Source organism: Haliaeetus leucocephalus, unplaced genomic scaffold, assembly GCF_000737465.1.
Source record: "Haliaeetus leucocephalus isolate CR32 unplaced genomic scaffold, Haliaeetus_leucocephalus-4.0 Scaffold439, whole genome shotgun sequence".
Lineage (NCBI taxonomy): Eukaryota > Metazoa > Chordata > Aves > Accipitriformes > Accipitridae > Haliaeetus > Haliaeetus leucocephalus.
In genome coordinates this window covers 578,695-588,368 of record NW_010972875.1, presented here as the reverse complement: position 1 = coordinate 588,368, position 9,674 = coordinate 578,695, and positions in this window count along the sequence as shown.

Genomic DNA, 9,674 nt, shown 5'->3' with positions numbered 1-9,674 from the left:
TGCCCCACCCCACCCCCTTTTTTTTTTTTTTTAATGTCTTCTGGGGATTTTGTGGGTTTAGGAAAAAAAAAAAAAAAGAAAAAAAAACTTTCTTGATATTATATCCAGATCAGAATATCCACTTTATATTATAGTAACAAAATAAAACCTTTCTAAAGAAAAAAATGTTTTGACCCACAAAGTTATCAGAGTACATCATTGAAAGATTTAATAAACAGTAGGAAAATATAAAGTTACTGCTAAAACTTTGGCTTAACAGTTTGTCATTGAGCACAACTCATGAAAAAAATAGTATTACAGTAAGTTAGTAATGGTATAACAGTAAGTTATTATCTAGTAAAAAAGAAATTTACTAGTACCATGCTCTCCCTTACTCTTCTGGAAGTTAGTCTTTTTGCTCCTTCTTCCTTTGCTCCACCCTATGAAATTTAACAGATAAAGTAGAAAAATATATTTAATGAATAAAGTAGAAATAAATTCTGAGGCCCTATGACATGTTATCTTACTACTATATTTTTAACTATATTTTTTTGCCTTTATACTCACTCTTCTTGAATACATTATTTTCCACTATGGATGACTCCTCTGAAGCATCTGATTCTGTCTGGTGGGAGAGTAAGGGTTTTGAGGTTGGCAGCAAGCAATCTAACCTTTCTTGGCAATTCTTGCATTCTTATGCTGTTACAAGATATCCTCACTAAAATGAAAAGAAATTCCTTTCTCTCACTCCCTGCCCACTGAAATTTCCTAAAAACTTTCACCATAGGAGACAGATTGGGACATACATGTGAATGGAAGTGAAAGCAGACATGCTAACTGAGAAGGAAATCCATATCCAGGGTGGAAGGAGATAGGCTGCAGCCCGACAGCTCAGAAGCAGGAATCTAGGCATTCTTTGGAATCTCAAGGCAACCCTTTTTTCCTGCTCATTCTGGAGTGGAACACAAGTAGCTGAAAAACCGTGCTACTGATTTATTGTGGGTTTTTTTCTGGTACTACACTTTGTTGGTATTGGGTTTTTTTCCCCCACTTTTGCCTTTCCTTCTGCATTGTCTTCAATTTGGGATTGCAGTGCCACATTTCATAGATTCTAGTAGAGATTGCAAAATGGAACTGCACTGGTCTCAAATTGCTTGATTTAATTCAGGGAAGAATCAGAAAAGTGAATTCCATGTTTCTCAGTTTTAACAGCAGGAGTAAGATTAGTTCTGGGATTATGTCTTAATAATATAATACAATGAAAATACCTTGCTTTTCCAATGACACCTGAGATTCCCAACCGTAGTGCAGAGCTCCACTATATTCCTTCCTGTACAAAGAAAAATATTTCACTTAACTTTGAAAGTGTTATTTTTTAAAATACCTTTGTTGTTGATCAGAGATACTGCAGTTGATTTCAATTAAAGAGGCAGAAAGAGGTCAACAAGGAAAAAAATGTGAATATCTAATTTAACCTGCATTTTGAAGTACATTATTTCTGTGATCATCTGTATTCTTCCTTTAAATCAACTGACAAAAACCAGCCATGAATTTACTTTCCAGTGGTCTAAGGAAATACATATTCCTATTAACTGTAGGTTATTTAAAAGGAGAGATAAAGGGATAGGTATTTTATAAGAAAAACTGTGAGATATTATTTCTCTGGGAATTTTCAGTCCTCTTCCATTTATTGAGGACAGTTTAGAATGAAACATCTATGTTTATAAACTGTAATAAGAATTAGTTAGGTGCTGCTAATCTGTATCCGATAAAATCCCCTCTGAACTCAGCCATTCTCTCTTTCAGTTTCTTTTTATTTTTCCTTTCCTGGTTTCCTTCCTTTCCTTCATTATTACTAGAATGTTGTCTGGCAGTAAAAGAGAAACTTTATTATGATTCAGAAAGAATTATTTAGATACAGAAATTCAAACAATATTCTAGCTCTTAGTCTCACTCTCTACAAGAGAGTAAAAGTTTAAGATACATTTTATCACACTAGATTTTCTTACTTGTTTATATTAATCTAGACAGGTCACAGGTTGTATGGATTCTTCCATGAGGTTCCTAAGTTGTCTTTTGACTGCAAAATCAGGAATTCAAATCTTAGAGGCAGAGGACTGACTTTTAGATGTTAAAGAGCCAAGAATGATAGCAACAAGGCTGTTTGATGAGTTAAGGCACTTTTTTTTCTCTTTTTTTTTCCTTATGACTGTTTGCTTTAAGAAATACTTCTTTCGTTTCCATATGAGTAAGCTTCAGTGCCCCCAAAGAGCATGGTATTTGAGTATCTCCCAAACATGACTTTATGAGATTCCTGTGAGTTCCTTTCATTTTACGTCTGTAGAAACTGAGAAACCTACAACAGGATTTAGTCCTGTAAAAGTCTAGGTTACAATATTGATATTCTGAATGTGATACCTTTGTATCAGTATACAGTATAGCAGCATCTCTCAAGCTGTTCTCTTTAATTCTTTTAAATAAATGAATAAATTTAGAATATGATGTGAAATATTCCATCTTCTCAGAAAGGCAGGGTTACTGTTGTTCAAAAAGAGAATTTATAGGAACCTCAAGATCAAACTTCAAGTGTTATTAAGCACAGTTTTTCAAACTTGCCTTAGCTCTACAGTTGAATTCCCAGTTGTTCCAGCTTTGTAGAAGAAGGAAAAAGGGCAAGAAGAGGTTACTTTCTTTACTATACACTATTTTTATGTATTTCACATCAAAGCATCATTCTGTATATTACAAAATGAGTCCATTACTGATTCTACTTTGACTTTGTATTTTGTGTTGATGTTAGAACTGTATGACCCTTTTGAACAAGGCATTCTATTTTAGCCTTACATTTGAATTGGAATATTTTCTTTCTTCCTTTCTTTTTTAACCCCCACATTTCAAACAATTAAATCTTAAGTTGAGGAATGAAAAATTACATCTGTACAGGCCAATAGGGAAAATCCAAAACCAGTGTTACAGACCCCAATATAAATCATGTTTGAATACAAAACCAGTGAAACTGGCTATCCTACAGTCATAGAAAATATAAATACTTTTACATATAAAAGTGGCACTATTAATTGACAACACCCATATCTTGTTTACATCAAGTTTACATTCCTTTTAAAACAATAAGCTTCCACAATAACTTCATATCTGCTGGGAAATTATTTTTGAAGCAATAATTAAAATAAAAAATAAAGAAAAACAATTAATTTAAATGTTAAAAAAATATATTCTTATGTTCAACAGATTACATCTTTAGCTAGTGCAAATTATCACATAACTTCATTTGATGTAAGTATCTACCTGTTGACTGCGGCTCTATATATTTACATTTTGTAAGGATGTTGTTATTTGCTTTCCAATAACACATTGTCTTTCTGGGAATCTCTTTCATGATCACGTATATTCACTGAGTTCATATGTTTTCAGTAGAAGCTCTCATCTTCTAAAATGAAAGATGAATACAAAATTTTTCAGATCAGACAGTAAGCAAAAAATAATTTCATTACTGGCTGGTCAGCACCTCATGTCAAGTGTTACTCAGACATTCACAAGGTGTTTGTTAAAATAACTAATTTATCTGGATCTTTTTCATAAGTTGTTGCTTACATGAGGAACCAAATCTCCCAAACAGCAGTGTGAATGGCTGTCTGGGTGGTGACATGAGTCTGTGTTACAATGGTCCTTACAACTGCATCATTAGCTGGGTTGGATAAAACTCCCTGAGCTGTTCTGCTGAATTCTTAGTAACCTGACCCATGCTCCTATGTGACCCCCCCCCAGCACATGCATGATCCATTAGTATTCATTGTCTTTAACTACGTAAAAAAACACCTCCTAACTATGTAGAAAAAGACTGTCTTAGGTGACCAGTTCTGCATCTGCAGGAACATTTTCTGTTGCCTATTTATGGGCATCTTACTGAAGTACTGTTTGGTTAGTTCTGCACTGGGAACTGCCTGGGACAATCACTGGATTGACAGGTTCTCCAACCAGTTTATTAATCAACACAGTTAAGCATACAAATGGTGGCAATGAATTGGTACAGCAGGGGCTGCCTGTGGGAAATCTCCTGGACCGTCTTAAATGTCCAACTGGAGAACTCCTGCAATGGTTATCCAAATGCTTTGTGGTGAAGCTGGCCATAAGTTGACTCTGTCACCTCTCAAGTTAATCTATTATCTCAAATGAGTCCATTGTTTCATCTATGCAGAAATCTTTTGGGGAATTCCTGGACCATGGAGGGAATTAATGACTAGGTGTGCTGAGTACCCACATGCACTGCACTGGTACCCAGCTACATCACAACTGTAACTACAGGGAAAACCTTCATCTTAAATTATAAATTATAACTGAAATTTCATATCTCTTGCCATGTCAGTAGTATGGTCATAGTGTTCAGGCAGCATCATGCATAACTGTTACATGAACTGGAATTAGTAGATACAGTCACAGCAGGGAGTTCAAAATACTAGTCAGGTGATCAAGGGTTGCATCCTGCTTTTCAGAAAGGCAGATTTGAAAACTGTAGAATTCATACATTGTACAACTTTCCTGAAAGCCTTCTCTTTGTGGAACATAATTCTTTCCCACTTAGTGAAATTTTAACAAGTGAGGTTTAAAAGATACAAGCTGGAGTATTATATTACTTCCTTTCTTTTTTTCCCTCTTTATATTAATATTCAAAGTGAGTTACTGCTTTTCATGCAATGCAGAGCAGTAATCTTAGAGCTTAGTAGTTGTGTTCAAACTTCTCTGAGACAGAAAATCTGGGAATGGCATAGCAGAACTGAGAGCTGCAGATGGATATAATGAGAGGGAAATCTTGTTATATGTGTACAGACCAAACAATTGTAAATATGTTTGAGTACATGACTGTTACTGCTTCTGCTCTGGCCTCACTCTGGCTGTTTGTGAAGAGGATTACAGACCATAGCAGCATCTGTAGCTGGAAGAACTCAGTAGTGGTCAAAGAATAATTGATCAGCCAGCCATCAAATTTCTACCTGTAGATATTGGGTCCTTGAAATTTAAAGAGGATATTTTTAATGAACATTCACACTGAAAATGTAATTTTGCCTTTGGAACCAAGAAATATTTAACCTTGATTATCCAATGAAGCTGGGATTTTCTAAGTATAATTCACATTTGTACAGCAACTCACTACAGCACGTGATATAATAGTATCAATGTCTTCTTCTCCCTCCTTTTCCCAACCAATGAAATCAGCTAGGTACTGCAAGCATGAGCAGCTGACAGAATTAGGAATGCTGAAGTGTGGCCTTTTTGGATCTTAGCAAGATGCAGGAAGACAATGAATAATTCTGCCGTTGCTGGTTCCTACCTTCCACACACACATCTGTCCGTGCTGTTTGTCATCAAGACTGAAACCTTCCATATCCTACCTCTGTCATGGTTTTCTTAAAATCATTCTTGTTTTATTACCCTTGCTCTCCCCGCAACATACTTGCTAAATGTTCCTTTTTGATTAAGATGTTGAAATCAGTATTTTGGAAGCGAAATCTGAATTTCATATATATGAAACCATGAGGTAGCTTTAAATGAAGTAGGTGTAGATATCCCTATACTTTTCTTAAAAAGAAAGCGTAGAGAAAGCAATTTTTGCTGTTGACAGAACTCACGGAGATGTAACGCTTTTTAAAACAGTGTACTGCGTCTTGCTAGGATGGAGTTAATTTTCTTCACAGAAGCCCATATGGTAATATGTTTTAGATTTCTGACTAAAACTGTATTGATAACATACTAATATTTTACCTATTGCTGAGCAGTGCTTGCACAGCATCAAGACTTCTCTGTTTCTCATTCTGCCTCCCAGCGAGTAGGCTGGGGATGGGCAAGAATTTGGGAAGGGATACAGAAAGGACAGCTGACCCAATTTGACCAAACTGACCATTATATGCCATTCCATGCCATATAATATCATGTTAAGCAATAAAACTGCAGTGGTAGTCATTCAAAGGCAGCTATTTTTTGGAGACTGGCTCGCCACTACTTTTTTTCCCTTCACTTATTAAACTGTGAGTTTTTCCTTGGTTTTGCTCTTTCGATTACCTCCCTCATCCTGCTTGGTTGTGGGTGTTTAGTTGCTGGCTGAAGTCAATCAACCATAAGCAGTTTTTAAAATATGCAAAACATTTACCTAGGGTTTTTTTTCCTTTTATTTTAATTTAATTAGTTTCTGCAGCAGAAAAACACCACTATTTCAGTGAATTAAAATTAAGATGGGATTTTACTTATGACATACAAGAAATCTGTTGCTAGAACTAGCATTTTCTTCAATAATTTCATTTGAAAAATTGAACAGCTTAACATAACCAACATTACAATAATGTTCTGGAAGATAAATATTTTGAAAGATTTAGATTTGATCTTCTGTCATGGTTTAACCCCAGACAGCAACTAAGCCCCATGCAGCCACTCACTCACTCCCCCCCAGTGGGATGGAGGAGACAATCAGAAAGGTAAAAGTGAGAAAACTCGTGGGCTGAGATAAAGACTTGAAACTTTGTCTATTCGTCCATAATTAAAATAAAGGACAAATTCAGATAGAATCATGTGTAAGATAAATATTGATAAGAAGAAATTTATTTCACAAATTATTTTTGAAACATAATTTATTTCAGAAATTATTTTGGAAGCATTTTCAAAATTTGCTTAATTATTTTTTTCAGAAGAGGTAAGTCAAACTCTTTCATATCTTGTACACAATCTCCTACCCAACAAGTACTTTTCTCTGTAAAATTTTGATTATCTAAAAAGGAACACTAAAAGGAGTCTGATTATTTTAAGCTATCTTTCAAACTCTTGTGTGATCTTTAACACAGTGTCCAGCCCATGTGATGTTAGCCTTTCTTAAACAGCTGTATTGACCAGTTCTAGTCAATCTCTTTCGCAACTGCTACACCTATAACCACAATACTACCAAAATCTATGAGAGTTAATTCAAATAAACAGTATCAAGACAACTTCAAGAATTTAAATGCAGTGTAACTGCCACTAGCAGCCACTTGTGGAGGCCATCAGGTCAGAGCTGGCACATTCCACAGTGAAGAGGAGGGTGGCAGCATATGGGGCTGTTTCCTTAACTGGAGAAGCCTCCTCCAGGGTCACCAAGAGAGCTGCCAGGAGCCAGCAGCTGTAGGGATAGTGGCTGATGAGACTTGGGCAGGGCCAGGAGCAGCTGCAGCCAACCCCTGCACCTGTCAAAGGCAGCCCCTCAGGAGCACTAGTGAGCAGGCCATGGCACAGCAGCCAGGGCACAGTGTGGCAGTATGTGCAGCATGGCACACAGAGAGGGTGGCCTTTGGAAAGTGGGCTGTTTTCTTCTGGGAGCCAAACAGAAGCAGCGTCCTGCTGAAACAAAATTGTGTCCACCAGCTGCAACTGTATAGCTGTGGCTGAAACCCAGGCACAAGCGATAAAACCTCCTTAGGTGGACATCTACATCCAGACTGACCTCCCAAGAAGTGAAAGTGCTGCTGAGACACAAAGTCATGTGGAACTTCAGAACCAGGAAGTCCCCCTAGGGTCTGAAGACAGAGGTGGATGTCATGGGTGCAAGTGTGCCCAGCTGGAGGAACTCTTCAAGCAAGTAGCCATGTGGAAAACATAACCGTCATTTTTAAAAAGGGAAAAAAGGAAGACCTGGGGAACTACAGGCCAGTCAGTCTCACCTCTGTGTCCGGCAAGATCATGGAGCAGATCCTCCTGGAAACTATGCTAAGACACATGGAAAACAGAGAGCTGATTGATGAGATCCACTATGGCTTCACTAAGGGCAAATCGTGCCTGACAAATTTGGTGGCCTTCTACAATGGGGTTACGGCTTTGGTGAAAAAGGGAGGAGCAGCTGACATCACCTGTGCAAAGCATTTGATACTGTCCTGCACAACATCCTTGTCTCTAAAATGGAGAGACATGGATTTAATGGGTGGAACACTCAGTGGATAAGGAATTGGCTGGATGGTCACACTCAAGGAGTTGCAGTCAACGGCTTGATATCCAGGTGGAGACCAGTGGCAAGTGGTGTCCCTCAGGGGTCAGTATTGGGACCAGTATTATTTAACATCTTTGTCAGGGACAAGGATAATGGGAATGAGTGGACCTTCAGCAGGTCTGTGGATGACACCAAGCTGAGTGGTGTGGTTGATGGGGAGGGACTTTGTCAGGCAGTGTAGTGATAGGATGAGGGGTAATTGTTTTAAACTGAAAGAGGGTAGATTTAGATGAGATAGTAGGAAGAAATTCTTTACTCTGAGAGGATGGTGAACATAGAAATGGGTTGCCCAGAAAAGTTGTGGATGTCCCCTCCCTAGAAGTGTTCAAGGACATGTTGGATGGGGCTATGAGCAACCTGATGCAGTGGAAGGTATCTCTGCTCATAGTAGGGGGCTTGGAACTAGATGATCTTGAAGGTCCCTTTTGACCAAAGCCATTCTATGCTTCTATGTTTCTATGATTCTAAGTCAGAATAACTAACAGCCTACATACAGATTAAATAACTGTCCAGGTATTTGCTCTGTAGAAAAGGAACCTAAATATTGAATAGACTATTTTAGAATAGACTATTTTAGAATAGACTGTTTCAGTTGGAAGGGACCTACAACAGTCATCTAGTCCAACTGCCTGACCAAGTTCGAGCATGTTATTAGGGGCATTGTCCAAATGCCTCTTAAACATTGACAGGCTTGGGGCATCAACCACCTTTCCAGGAAGCCTGTTCCACTGTTTTGACCACCCTCTCAGTAAGGTAAAGCTTCCTAATGTCCACTCTGAACCTACCCTGGCACATCTTTGAACCATTCCCACATGTCCTATCTGCGGCGGAGGATCCACAGGGGACATCACACACAGACCAATGTGATCAAGTGAAGCCCATTTACTACAACTTTTAGCACAGTTATATACCTTATGCGCTTATGCACGCGCCTTATACAATACTCTAATTGGTACAATACCCTAATTGGTACAATACCCCAATTGGTACAATACCCCTTTTCACGCAGTGCTATCTTATCCTCTATTGGCTGTTCAAGCTTCTTCACGAGGTGTCCAGTGGTTACTTATCTCATTCTTCAGCATCCAGGAGTTGTTTGTCAGGCTCTTCTTATCTTCCTTTTCCCAGCGTACAAGGACACAGCATCCTTGTCTGCTTCAGCACTTTGTAAACTTATGCTTCGTTCCCAGCTAAAGGCTGGATTGCTCACATGTCCTTGCCCAGTCAAGAAATCCTCAACACCTATCACTGGATCCCAGGGAGAAGAGCTCAGCATCTCCCTCTCCACTTCCCCTCCTGTTTTGGATGTGTGTGGCAGGGTTTTGGTAGCAGGGGAGGGGGCTACAGCGGTGGCTCCTGTGAGAAGCTGCTAGAAGCTTCCCCTGTTCCAAGTTGGACCCGCTTCTGGCCCAGGCCAACCCAATCAGTGACGGCGGTAGCACCTCTGGGAGAACAGATTTAAGAGGGGGAACCCGCAGCATATGGGGGGATTGGAATGTGAGAGGAAACCCTCTGCAGATACCGAGGTCAATGAGGAAGGTGGGGGAGGAGGTGCGCCGGAGGAGGGGATGCCCCTCCAGCCCTGGTGAGATGGCAGGCTGTCCCCCCCAGCCCGTAGAGGGGAGTGGGGGAGCAGATGCCCACCTGCAGCCCGGGGAGAGAGGAGCCCACGCCA